Consider the following 13,249-nt stretch of genomic DNA (forward strand, 5'->3'; position numbering starts at 1 on the left):
AACCCTCATAAGACCTCATGGAAAGACCTGACATCTGAAGAAGATCTCTGCTGAAATAACTACTCTTCCATCTTTTCAAACTTCCTAAAACTTTAAACCTCTAAACTTATAACTTCCTACATTCTCCCCTATTGAATCTCTCACTTGCCTATATATCAGTCTAAAGGCGTTCCACTGCCAGCTAAATCCACGGGAGAGTTGCCTAGTCTGACGTCCGGGTGTGGTGAGATGTTTATTTGATTTGTATTAATTACTTTCTCTGTTGTGTAGAATCATAAAATTACCTTAGTGTATTACAACAATATTGGATAGTTAGATATATGTAGTCAGATACTGTGTTACTGTTAAAAAAATTGTTTATTGCCATATTATAAATTTTTCCATATTTCATAATTTATTGAATATTATTAACCAGAGTATCATATATCAAGGGCTTACTTCTTGCAAGCCTATGGCCACGGCATGTAAGAATATAACCTTTGAGATATTCGAAATTATTAATTATTAATAAATTTAATAAATATCATATCATTTAAATTTGTGATTGATGTAATTAGTTAGAGACATTATTAGTGTGTCTTACATTGGTAAGATATATTTTTGATTGTGTGTACCAATATTCATTTATCACCAGTCTTTTGTGTTTTGTGTTAATATATATATAATTTTTGTACATAAATAAATTTTTATATTTATCTATTATAAGGCAAATTTTGTGTGTATGGTACGAAATCATATTGGCTAAAAGAATTCAAGGTATAATAATAAGTGGTGATCAAATTATCAAAGTGTCCAAATTATTGGTTTATTAAGTATTTGCCGTATTTTAACGGCTGGAGGCACTGTAATATTTCATCTAAGGGAAAGGGACACGCCCTTTATAAATAATATATATCCTTACATAAACCACCACAACATAAATTTGGAGGCGCTGCTGAGAGTCATAGAAATCGTACCATAACACAAAACGCACTGGTGATTGCATATTTGTACACGTTATCAAACATATATTTTGTATCAAAATGGCATCCAGTAATCACGGATCCACCTCTTCCAAGCATAACGAGGAAAATATGGCGGCCCAAGGTGTTGAGGAAGAAACTCTGAAGCCAGCCCGGAAAGCTGCCGGTGCTTGGCAGAATTATGTTGAATGTGGAGTAATAGATTATCTCCGCAAGAGATTAGGTCTGGGGGATAGCCATAATGAGTTTGTGGATGAAGAAAAAAAACAGGCTATGAGCACCTTTGAGGACCTGTTTAACCAAAAGGGCCAGGTTGTTGGGTTTTTAATGGCATTTGCTGGAGCAGAAAGTGATAGAGGCCGTGACAGACTTCTCCTAGAAGCTTGGCCCATGTTATGGTTCATGACCGCTGGAGCTGCCCAGCAGACCAGGATTCTAAGGGAAGAGTTGTCAGAGGCCCGCCTCTTGTTAGAAAGCAAAAATCAGGACATTGAGTCTTTGAAAGGGAAGCTTGGTCATGCCGGTATTCGTTTAGACGAATCCGAGAAACATTATGATAGATTGGTCGGAGACTTTCGAAGTGCTCAGGACCTGTATGAAAGAAACTTTCAGGAATTAAAACAACTTCAAAAGAAGTATCAGGACTTGAAAGATGAGGTGGAGTACTTCAGATCAGAGAGGTTATCTCCTGTCAAAATTAAAGTTCACCCAGGGGATAAGCATGACCAGTCAGAACTTACCTTGATAAAATCTGAGCAGAAAACTCTGGAGGAGCAGATTATAAGGTTGACGGCCCAAATAAATTCTGGGGTCCAAAGACGGACCAACCCAGTCAAGCCAGAGGCTGATGAGCGGAGATACCCGCATCACAGCGAAGTATCTGATAGTGAGTCAGGGTCAGAATATAGGTCACCTCCTAAGCTTTCAAGATACACTCCAGAGCGCTCTGAAGAAAGATATGAGGTTTCATATAGGCAGGAAGGGAAATCCCAGGGGTCATTCAGGAGATATGACACCCCAAAGGTCATTAAGTTCCTGAAGGACACTGTTCCTATGTTTTCTAAGAAAGGGTCCCTTGAAATCACCGAACACATGAAAACATATGAACAGACGTTAGAGATTCTGGGCATTAGAGATGACCACACCAAAATAGAATTGCTGCCATGGGTGTTTGAGGAGAAATACCGGCAATTCTTTGAGACCTTGAGGGCCTATTCCAATCAGTCCTGGAGAGAGGTTAAACATAAGTGCCACATGGAATTTGGGCCTTATAAAACTGTAACCTCTGCCAAGGCTGCGGCCTACAATTTAAAGTGTGGTCCTCACCAAAGCCCTGCAGAATTTCTGGCTGTCCTCAGAAATGCCTATTTCCTGGCTGAAAAGGATCCCAATCCTAACCAGCCAGAATTCAAGACACTATTCTATGAAGCATTACCTGCTTACATAAAATTGGGACTTGCAAAGGATTACAGAAAGGGATGCTCTCTTGATTGGTTGGTAAGAGAGAGTGACTATTTATTCTCGATCCAACAGTCCAGTGAGGGCGGGATAAAAAGAGAACCTAAAAATAGCCCCAAGATAGTAGCAGCCACTACCGTTTCCCCTCCAAATCCAAATGTGCAGGCAGAGAAGAAATCATATGCGGAAGTAGTCCGTGGGGGTAAAACCAATGGTTCCCCTAGATTTGTACCTCAAGCCCAGCAAGTGAAGGAGGTCCATAACTTTGCACCCCAAAACCAGTGGGTGAGAAAGGATAGACAAAAGCCAGGGAACTACGGTAGTGGAAGTGAGAAGAATAAAAAGTATGGTAAGGGCCAGTACAGTGATGAAAATCAAAGGAGGCAATGGTATCCTCAGAGGTTCTATTATCCTCGCCAAAACCAACATGGGAATTTTTATGGGAACCCCAATTTCAACAGGAACCATAATTACAATAAGAATCCCAATTTTAATAAAAACTCCGATTTCCAAAGATTTCCTCCACGCCAAGAACACCCTCAGGCTCAAAGGGGGGATACAGTACCCCAGGCTCCCTTTAATAACAGGGAGACCCCAAAACCTCAGAGAGAACAATGGCGTCGGGACCAGAGCAGTAGTTCTGACTCTGAGTCTCATTACCAGTCTCGTCCAAAATACAAGCGCAAGTATAAGAAGAGGGAGAATCAACAGAATGACTCCTCTGAGCGTATTGGACAAATAGAGGCACAGGTCAGCAAAATGGCTGAACAGATGGACAGGCTTGTCACTCAATTTCCATCCAATCCTTTTTTAGGAGCAGCTCCTGTGACCAACCAAGGGTCACAGAATTAACAGGCAACCAAGCCTTAAACCAACAGGGGAGGACACTGAGTCAAATGACAGGAGATGTGTGCCCCGTCCCTGACACGCCTACTAATGGAGAAGCTAGTTCTCAGGCAAAGGGGGACCAGTTGTTGGTTATTAATGATTCTCCTGTTTTTCAGTGTCCATCTATTGCCCCTAATATAGTCGCGGCATCGGAAGTCGTCGGGATTGACAAGCCAGACGGAGCACCAACTTCTAGTTGTGCTTCTGTCTTGAGACAGTCCAAGAATCCCACCAGGGAGGATAAGGGTAATGTGTCCACCACATGCGGTGAGATAAGAGCCAGTCATATGTTATTGAAGGGCCCACAGATCTTCAACCACACTAATTTCATGTGTGAGCTGACTGAATCTGATGGGAGATATTATGCCACGGTGCAGGTGCAGGATGCCAGTGATCTTTCGATTGTCGGCTTAATAGACACTGGATCCCAAGCAACCATCATGTCACAGGAGCATTTTGACAAAGTGGCGAATGTCATGCCCACCAAGCCGAGACTTAAAAGTTTTGACAGCTCATTGATTGGTGTAGGTGGAGACCCGTTACAAGTCATGGGTACCGCCTGGCTTAAATTGAAACTGGGTAATAAGGAACTGAGACACCCCATCATCATTGCCAGCATCTCCCGGCACCACATGATAATTGGGATGGACTTCCTAAAAAGGCTGAACACCATAGTTGACTGTGTGAACCAAGTCCTGTGGTCACAGGTAAATACCCCAATTAAATATGGGAAACTTAAAACTCCCCATTCCCGACAACACTGCCACCTGGTGGAAGAAAGGCCTGGATCATTAGAAATCCATTTCAGGAACAGCCAACTTCCTGATGTAACGGTTATCAAACCTGATGACTGTAACCCTATCAGAAGAGATGAGGAACACATTTTTAGAATTCCCCAAGATAAAATCAAAGATATTTCCCTCCAAGATGACATCCTTACGATATCTTTTCATCAGGAGGATAAACCAAGAAAAGGGGGAGATCACACCCAATTCTTGACAGGTATTGAAAGGGTTAACAGCGACTTGTTTATCCCCATCCGGATAAATGGTCTTAATAGGTCAAAATATGCCAAGCTAGATTTGAGACAGGAACACAGCTTTGTAAGCCATGGGTTGATAAAACACCTGACCGAAATGGAAATGATCCGTTTCTCCACACCTCAGCGTCATTGGATTTCAGACTCCCTTGATGACTCTGATGATCACAATTCAATGGCTAGGTGTCTCTTAAACGTCACTGTAGGAAACAAAACAGCCGCCCATGTGTTCCTAGTCTTGGATAATTCCCAAACTAAAATTCATTTTGGCAGCGATATATTACATCGCTTTGCAATGCAAGTCGACCTAATTAATGACTGTTTATGGAGTCGACTAAAGGGGGACCCCGAAAAATACCAAAATCTGGACTTAGCTTTAAAATCCCAGCAACAGATGCCTTATGCTGTTGAAGTCCAGGTAGCCCAAAAGATTACAATTCCAAAGGGCATAAATAATTTCATACTCCCCATCCAAGTTAAAAAGGGACATAGACTGAAGGGGTCAGATGCATTAGTATGCCTTTCCCATAAAATGCAGGGGGAGGGACTGAACATTACACACACGCCCCTAGTCAACACACATCAATCCCCGATGTACATTTACGTACATAATCTGTCCAATCAGGACATCGTCTTACCCAAAGAGACCCTTATTGGTCTAGCGGTAGAGACTGAATATTATACCTTTGGGGTTACTAACCAGGTGATTGGACTCATCCCCGATGAATATTTGTCGGAGGAACAATTAATTGAACAAACATTCCATTCATTACCAGAGGGTATTTTCACCATAGAGTCCATTTATCCATTCGATTCTAAAGATGGCACCTGTCGAATCGAAGAGACATCAATTGTCTTTGATCACCCAATCAAAGAACAAGAGTACCCCAAAGAACCTGGATGGCAGGAGAACACACACACACATCACATACCCAATGACCTCACCACGAAACTTGAAGAGGCATATGAGATAGGTCAGCCGGAAAGCTTTCCTGGATTCAAGGAGTTAGTGGAAGAGATGGTGGCCCTCGCCGACGCGTGTGCCAGTGATCTCGACCGACAATTGCTCCGAGAGCTTCTCCTTGAATTCCAAGAGATCTTTGCCAAGGATTCTTACGATTGTGGGACTACTGACCTACACATCGCTAGGATCCAAACAGATCCAGATGCCCCACCAGTATTCGTAAGACAGTATAGGTTACCATTAGCTTCCTATGAATCTCTAGCTGAGATTATCAGGAAGTTACATGAAAGGGGTATAATTAGGCCCATCCACAGCTCCTACAACCACCCGATCCTGGGTATCTTAAAACCCAATGGACAATGGCGTTTGTGCGCTGATCTCCGTCAGCTAAACAAACGTGTGTACATGTCAGGATGGCCTGTCCCATACATAGACCAGTGTCTCGCCCAGCTCCAAGGATCCCAAGTTTTCACAGCTTTGGATTGTGCACAGGGGTATTGGACCATAAAGGTGAGTGAGGAAGACCAATACAAACTGGCCTTCAGTTTTGGGAATCGACAATATTGTTGGGTACGAATGCCTTTCGGATTCATAAATTCCGGACATGAATTTGCTGTGTTCATGCACAAGGCCATGCCAGACGCCTTCGAAAGGGGGACGTTGGCATATGTGGACGATATCCTGATCAAAAGTACAGATATGACCAAACATATTACAGAACTTCGGCATGTCCTGGGCCAATTAAAAGCAGCAGGAGTAAAACTGTCCTTACAAAAAGCCCAGTGGTGTCGCACGAAGGTAAACTTCCTAGGCCATGAAGTTACTGCTGAAGGTTTGAACCCACAAAAGAAGAAAGTTGAGGCGGTTCTGAACTGTAAAGTCCCTACTAACCTTAAAGAATTGAGATCATTCCTAGGTATGGTAAACTACTCGCGTAAGTTTATTGACAATTACGCCGAGATAAGCAAGCCACTGCTTCACCTACTGAAGAAGGATGTCGAATGGTCGTGGGGTAAGAAACAGGAGGACGCCATGAAGGAATTAAAGGAACGTCTCACACAAGCGCCGTGTCTCGGATATCCCGAAGGGGGTAAAAATTTCTATCTAGAGACAGGGTTTACGCAGGTAAGTATGAGTTCCGTTCTTTACCAGAAACGTGATGATGTCAGTAAGGTGATTGCCTATGCCAGTAAAACTTTGTCCCCGGTTGAAGTAAAGTTCAGTGACTGTGAAAAAGCTCTATTGTCCACCGTGTGGGCATTACAGAATTTTCGCAGTTACATTCAGGGAGAGAGAATCATTGTTGAAACGGCACACCAGCCTTTACAGTATTTAAAGAGTGAACGTATCAAGGGAGGAAATGTGTCTAATAGCCGCATCACTGCTTGGACTTTGTCTTTGCAAGGGTGGCCTCTTGAAATTCGGTACAAACAGAACAAGGAAAGTCCAGTAGCCCAGGGCCTAGCCGAGCTCCATGATTGTTCCGCAACTACACCTACTATGGAGGGCCCGGACACTGACTTTCTGGAAGAACAACTGTTCTCTCCCTACAAGGTTTACGATGAAGAATACTGTAAACAGCTGCCGTGTGTATATGTGGATGGTTGTGCTTTTCATCACAAGGATGGGGAACAGCTCCAACTAGTGGCAGGTATTGGAATCGTTTGGACCCAAGGTGTCACCCCAATTTCTGTGGGATACAAACTTGGACCAAAAAGCAGTCAGGTTGCTGAACTTACTGCAATTCTTAGAGCAGTTGAGATGGCTATAGAGTTCAACATCAGAGAGTGTGCCATCATAACCGATTCCAATTATGTCAGGAATAGTTTTGTGGAGTATTTTCCTAGGTGGAAGCGAAACAACATGAACAAGAGTAATCACAAACCCGTGAAACATGGTAAGCTCTTTTGTCACATCGATGAACTGGTAAGGTTCAATGATCTCACCCTGCACTTCAAGAAGACCAAAGGCCACTCCAAGGTTCTAGGTGCCGAGAAAGAAGGGAACGATCTGGCCGATTCTCTAGCCAAGGAAGGGGCAATCACCGGTGAACTGATAGACATTGACCAATTTTTAGGTACCGTACAGATTGAAGCTGTCACCAGGCAACAGGCCAGAACAGCTGGTGATCCGAATGCATTACAGTGGAGTCACGATTCTCCTAGTGAGGATTTAATTACTGCCCAAAAAGAAGACCCAATAATTGGCTTGTTTTATAGTCATATAGAAGATCCCAACCAAAATCCCATAAATAAGGAAGTATATAGTGGGAAGGAGGATTTACGTATCTTAATGAAATCCAAATCCCAATTCTCTTTATACCAGGGATTGTTGATACGAACCTCAAAGGGTGGCGTACAACAATGGGTCGTCCCACTTAAATTTAGAGGTTTGATGCTACAGCATGCCCATGATGCTCCCACTTCCGGTCATCGTGGAGAGAAGATCACGTATGAGATCCTGCGGGATTATGCCTACTGGCCTCATATGTTACGTGATGTGAAGGAATACTGCCAAGGTTGCCTAATATGTCCCCAATTTCAACCTACCAAGCCAACTCACAGAGCACCTCTCCAGAAGAGGGGGATATGTATGCCTTGGTCAGACCTTCAGATGGATTTTATTGGGCCAGTAACAAAATCTTCACGAGGAAATCGGTATATGTTAACAGTTACATGTTTATTCACCAAGTATGTCGAATGTATACCAGCACCAAATAATAGCTCCGAGACATGTGCTGCATTGCTAATAAATCATGTATTTTCTCGTTTTGGTTTACCTCAGAGGATAGAGTCTGATAGAGGATCACACTTCACTAGCGAAGTGATGGCCAAATTGTGGAAAATTTTGGGGGTTAAAAGGAAATTGCATATCGCCTATCGGCCAGCCTCTAGTGGTGGTGTAGAACGATACAATCAGACCATCGTTAATGTCCTTAAGAAATTTGTTAAGGAAACAGGTAAAGATTGGGATGTCAAACTCCCGCTGGTCCTGATGGCGTTGAGGGCTACTCCGAATACAGTTACAAAAATGTCATCTTTTGAACTGATGACAGGTAGACGGATGGTACTGCCCCAGCACTTATTGTATCGCACTACAGATCAAAATTTGATCAATGCTACCACCACACACCAGTACATAGAGGATTTACGTAAACATCTGCAATATGCTTTTGCCTTTGCCCAGCGAAATTTGGAAAGAGCTGCAACTAGTGCTAAGACATACTATGATCTCAAAACCTCCAAGAAGGAATATGAGATTGGTGACAAGGTCTATCTATACAACTTTGCAAGAGACCAGATCAAGGAACGGAAATTCCTTCCATCTTGGAAAGGTCCGTTCTCTATCGTTGATAAAATCTCTCCGGTCGCATATAAATTGCAGGTGACACGGTATGGTGAAATCAGTGATAGATGGGTGCACATCAACCAATTACGTGCTTGCCATCCGAAGTCTCAATTGCAGTTGTTGGAAGACTAAACCCACCAATTCCTATCTGGAGATATTGAGATCATTCTTAAACTTCCTTTAAACATATAATTCATATTTTGCCTTACAGGATCCAGTAACATAATTTTATGTATATCCATTACTCAAACTGTTCATTTTAATAATTTAGAAAGGAAGGCCCAGACTATGACCAGACCGGCGATCGGAGGTGTCAATGACCGGACCCTAGAAGGAAGCTATAATGTCCTGTGGGAAAGACCAGATGCCAGAGATCGATCCGGAGACGATAACCTGATGTCCCAGGCCACCAAGGGCCAGTCCAGAGGAAAAGACCCGCCTAGAAGACCGTCTAAGAGACCTGTCGTGCGGAGGACCCATGGACCCCAAGGTGGATGTGTCAGGCCAGGCCGGCCTCATCACAAGACCAGGATCGTCATCGGAAGTGTCCATCTAAAGACGCCGAGTCAAGTTGAGGAACAACCAGCATGACCGCTGCCATTTTATCATCGGAAATTTTTTTTTATTATTTCATTCCCTTCACCGGAGAAGACGAACAATCACCCTAGCCAAAAGCCTCACTCATGTTTTTCGATACAGACACCCCTATACACGTGCCTGTACCCCAAAAACAAAGGGGGATTTTGTTGTGGGCTTTTGGAATCATGTCAAAAATATGACTTTTATCAAGATATAATGTTATATAGCAAACAGCTCAGCAGAACCGGATGTTAAGAGTTAATTTTGTCTTGGTTAAACCTTCAAGAATTCTAGTTAAAGAAATGAAGAGAACAGGGAATTAAGACTTTTCCAAGACAATGGGATGTTTGAACTGTCAACAAGGACTATTTGTATATGGAAGTGAGAAGAATGCATCTACAGAAAGTCAAACACATAGGACTCTGACTTGTAAACATTTCAACAATAATGAGACGGGAACTCAACTGTTTGGAAGCTTAACCAAAACCTGTAGAGTGTGATGAACCAACAAACCTCTGAAACTATTACTATCTACTATTGTTCACCAAGGGTGAAAGCATTAACAATTGTTTACTATGAGTCCGATACAAGGGCTAGGCAAACAGAGATTTTTTTCCCTACAACAGAGGAAATGTTGATGCTGAAACCAAGGGGTGAAATTCAGGACATTTAAGTTTAAAAGTTCACTGTATATCATTACAAAAATGTACTACAAAAACAGATTATGAATAAGATGTCATAGACTTTAAACACCACTAAATACTCAGCAATGGGAACTATATATCACTAACTTGAGTATTGAGATGATGGGAAGTAAGATGTATTATAAACTAGCATTAGTTACATGTCTTATCAGGAAACAAACAGGATGATACTTCAAGGAGGAATAACCGAATATACACCTATATTCCATGGTCCCTATTTAGAATATCATAGGTATGATCACTGCTATATCTGGATAGAGCCGTATATTTTATTCCTGAAATTACCTGAAGATTCCACCCAAGGTATGAGTCATCTCAAATGCTCACATTGTTCTGTGATACATGACCGCCACCTGGCGGGCAGGTGAGAAATAGCTTATGTACACACATTTCTCAACTAGCCAATCAGGAAGCCTGGTGGGAAGGTATCTTAGAACAATGGACTAGTGGATATAAAAAGCCCATGTGCTGTAACATGATAAGAACCTCATGAAAAAGAAGAACCCTCATAAGACCTCATGGAAAGACCTGACATCTGAAGAAGATCTCTGCTGAAATAACTACTCTTCCATCTTTTCAAACTTCCTAAAACTTTAAACCTCTAAACTTATAACTTCCTACATTCTCCCCTATTGAATCTCTCACTTGCCTATATATCAGTCTAAAGGCGTTCCACTGCCAGCTAAATCCACGGGAGAGTTGCCTAGTCTGACGTCCGGGTGTGGTGAGATGTTTATTTGATTTGTATTAATTACTTTCTCTGTTGTGTAGAATCATAAAATTACCTTAGTGTATTACAACAATATTGGATAGTTAGATATATGTAGTCAGATACTGTGTTACTGTTAAAAAAATTGTTTATTGCCATATTATAAATTTTTCCATATTTCATAATTTATTGAATATTAATAACCAGAGTATCATATATCAAGGGCTTACTTCTTGCAAGCCTATGGCCACGGCATGTAAGAATATAACCTTTGAGATATTCGAAATTATTAATTATTAATAAATTTAATAAATATCATATCATTTAAATTTGTGATTGATGTAATTAGTTAGAGACATTATTAGTGTGTCTTACATTGGTAAGATATATTTTTGATTGTGTGTACCAATATTCATTTATCACCAGTCTTTTGTGTTTTGTGTTAATATATATATAATTTTTGTACATAAATAAATTTTTATATTTATCTATTATAAGGCAAATTTTGTGTGTATGGTACGAAATCATATTGGCTAAAAGAATTCAAGGTATAATAATAAGTGGTGATCAAATTATCAAAGTGTCCAAATTATTGGTTTATTAAGTATTTGCCGTATTTTAACGGCTGGAGGCACTGTAATATTTCATCTAAGGGAAAGGGACACGCCCTTTATAAATAATATATATCCTTACATAAACCACCACAACAACCTTCAGCTTGAAACCTGATGCTCCAGAAGCTACATGAGATACTTTTTAGGCAGATTTAGGTAATTTGGGCCCCATAGACTTCAATAGGAATGCCTTTTAATACTTGGATCAAGCATTTTTTGAGCATTATATCAAGCGGTTTTATGGCCTTGTAAGAACTGTCTCCTCCTTCTAGTGCTTTCCATTGGTCCAAATAAAAAAAACACCGAACGTGTGAATACACATGTAAAACACAAGTGTCATTAAACCCACATCATTAAAAACTATCTATAAATGTTGTATTACAAGCTGTCCATACTCACTCAGTCACTATAGGATTTGTTTTCTGTATTCTGCAAAAACCTGGTTGATCTTCCTGTTCTGTATCTCCCCCTCCTGTCCATGTCCCTACTGCAGCCTCTCAGTCAGGGTGCCTTGAGGTTTCTTCAGGGGTGCCTTGGTAAAATGTCTAAAAATTGCCCAAAACATGTATACAAGCCAGCAAGTGGACAAGCCTGCCTTTTAGTTAATAATAAACCTCTAATGTTGGGTGTCCTACATGTGTTGATGTTGCTGCATTATAAAAACTATTAGATTGGTTTTTCACGTTTTAGAATGGAGTGCTCTTTTAAAATTATGGACAGTTTTGAGGCACCTTATTTTAGAATGGGTTGTCTCGAGACTGTCCATAATTTTAAAGGGTGCCTCAGGACTCTCCATACTAGTTTTCAGTGTAATTGTACGCTGAGTATTTCCCCCTGATCACATCTGTGGCCATAGAGTCGCACATGTGGGAGTATACACAGTGAGAACTGACAGCCCATTCTCTCTCCTTAAGCCGCTTGCCTCCCGGCCTATGGCCGAATGGCGGCCGGCAAAAACCCTCACCTTTCCGGGTGGACGCCATATGGTGTGCTTTCGGGGCATGCGCAGTTTGCGCGCCTGCAGGGCCACGATCTGTCACCAGCCGTGTACCTCGGAGGACACGGCCGATGACAGATCTGAGTACCGGTCCCGTTGCGGGTACATGTGACCTGCTGTGACCAATCACAGCAGGTCACATGAGAGTTGTATACAATGGATGGCTTCATTCATGCCATCCACTGTATACTAGTGTGTCTAGCTGTGAATGGTCACAGCGATCACATGCACAAGCTGGGCCAATCACAGCCCAGCTGTGTCATCTGATTAGCAGTGGCCAAATCACAGCTAAGCACAAAAAAAAAACCCTGAATGAATCAATGTCATTCAGGTAAATGCTTGCTTATAGCAAAGTAATTCTTTGCTATAAGCAAATTGTGTAAAAAAAAATACTGATCACTTCCCCAAAGTAGTACAATGTTACTATGGTAACATTGTACTACTTTGGTCATAGTGAAATATGAAAACAAATCTTAAAAAAAAGAAATAAAAATGTAATAAAAAATTAAAAATAATATTAATAAAAAAAAATTATATATTTGTTTTCATACTGTCACCAGTCAGTGTCCCTGATCACCGCCATGCCAGTTATATGATGACGCTGTACTGCACTGGTGACAGTATGTAAAAAAAAATAGTGAAAATAATTTTTTTCATTTTTTCATTTTCCGAAAAATTATGACAAAAAAATACAACTTCAAAAAAACTTGCCATGCCTCTTATGAAGTACGTCGGACTGTCTACTTTGCCAAAAAGGGGTCATTTGGGGATATCTGTACTGTTCTGACATTCTTGGCCCTCAAGAAATTAAATTGGCTGTCAGTACTTCAGGATTGATCAATTTTCAGATATATACCATAGTTTGTGAACTCTATAACTTTCCTACAAACTAAAAAATACATCCTTTTGGGTTATTTTCACCAAAGACATGTAGCAGAATACATCTTGGCCTAAATTTATGAAGAACAATTATTTATTTGCAAACTT

The 13,249-nt window shown here is 41.2% G+C and overlaps 1 protein-coding gene across 6 annotated transcripts in view; it reads right to left on the bottom strand.

Moving 5' to 3' along the window:
* TBC1D1 (TBC1 domain family member 1) overlaps positions 1–13,249 on the bottom strand; it is a 286,650-nt gene that overhangs the window by 259,290 nt on the left and 14,111 nt on the right. The gene's annotated exons all lie outside the window — the stretch shown is intronic.

Source organism: Staurois parvus, unplaced genomic scaffold, assembly GCF_062004578.1.
Source record: "Staurois parvus isolate SC_StPar_1 unplaced genomic scaffold, SC_StPar_1.0 ptg000204l, whole genome shotgun sequence".
In the NCBI taxonomy this organism is placed as follows: domain Eukaryota; kingdom Metazoa; phylum Chordata; class Amphibia; order Anura; family Ranidae; genus Staurois; species Staurois parvus.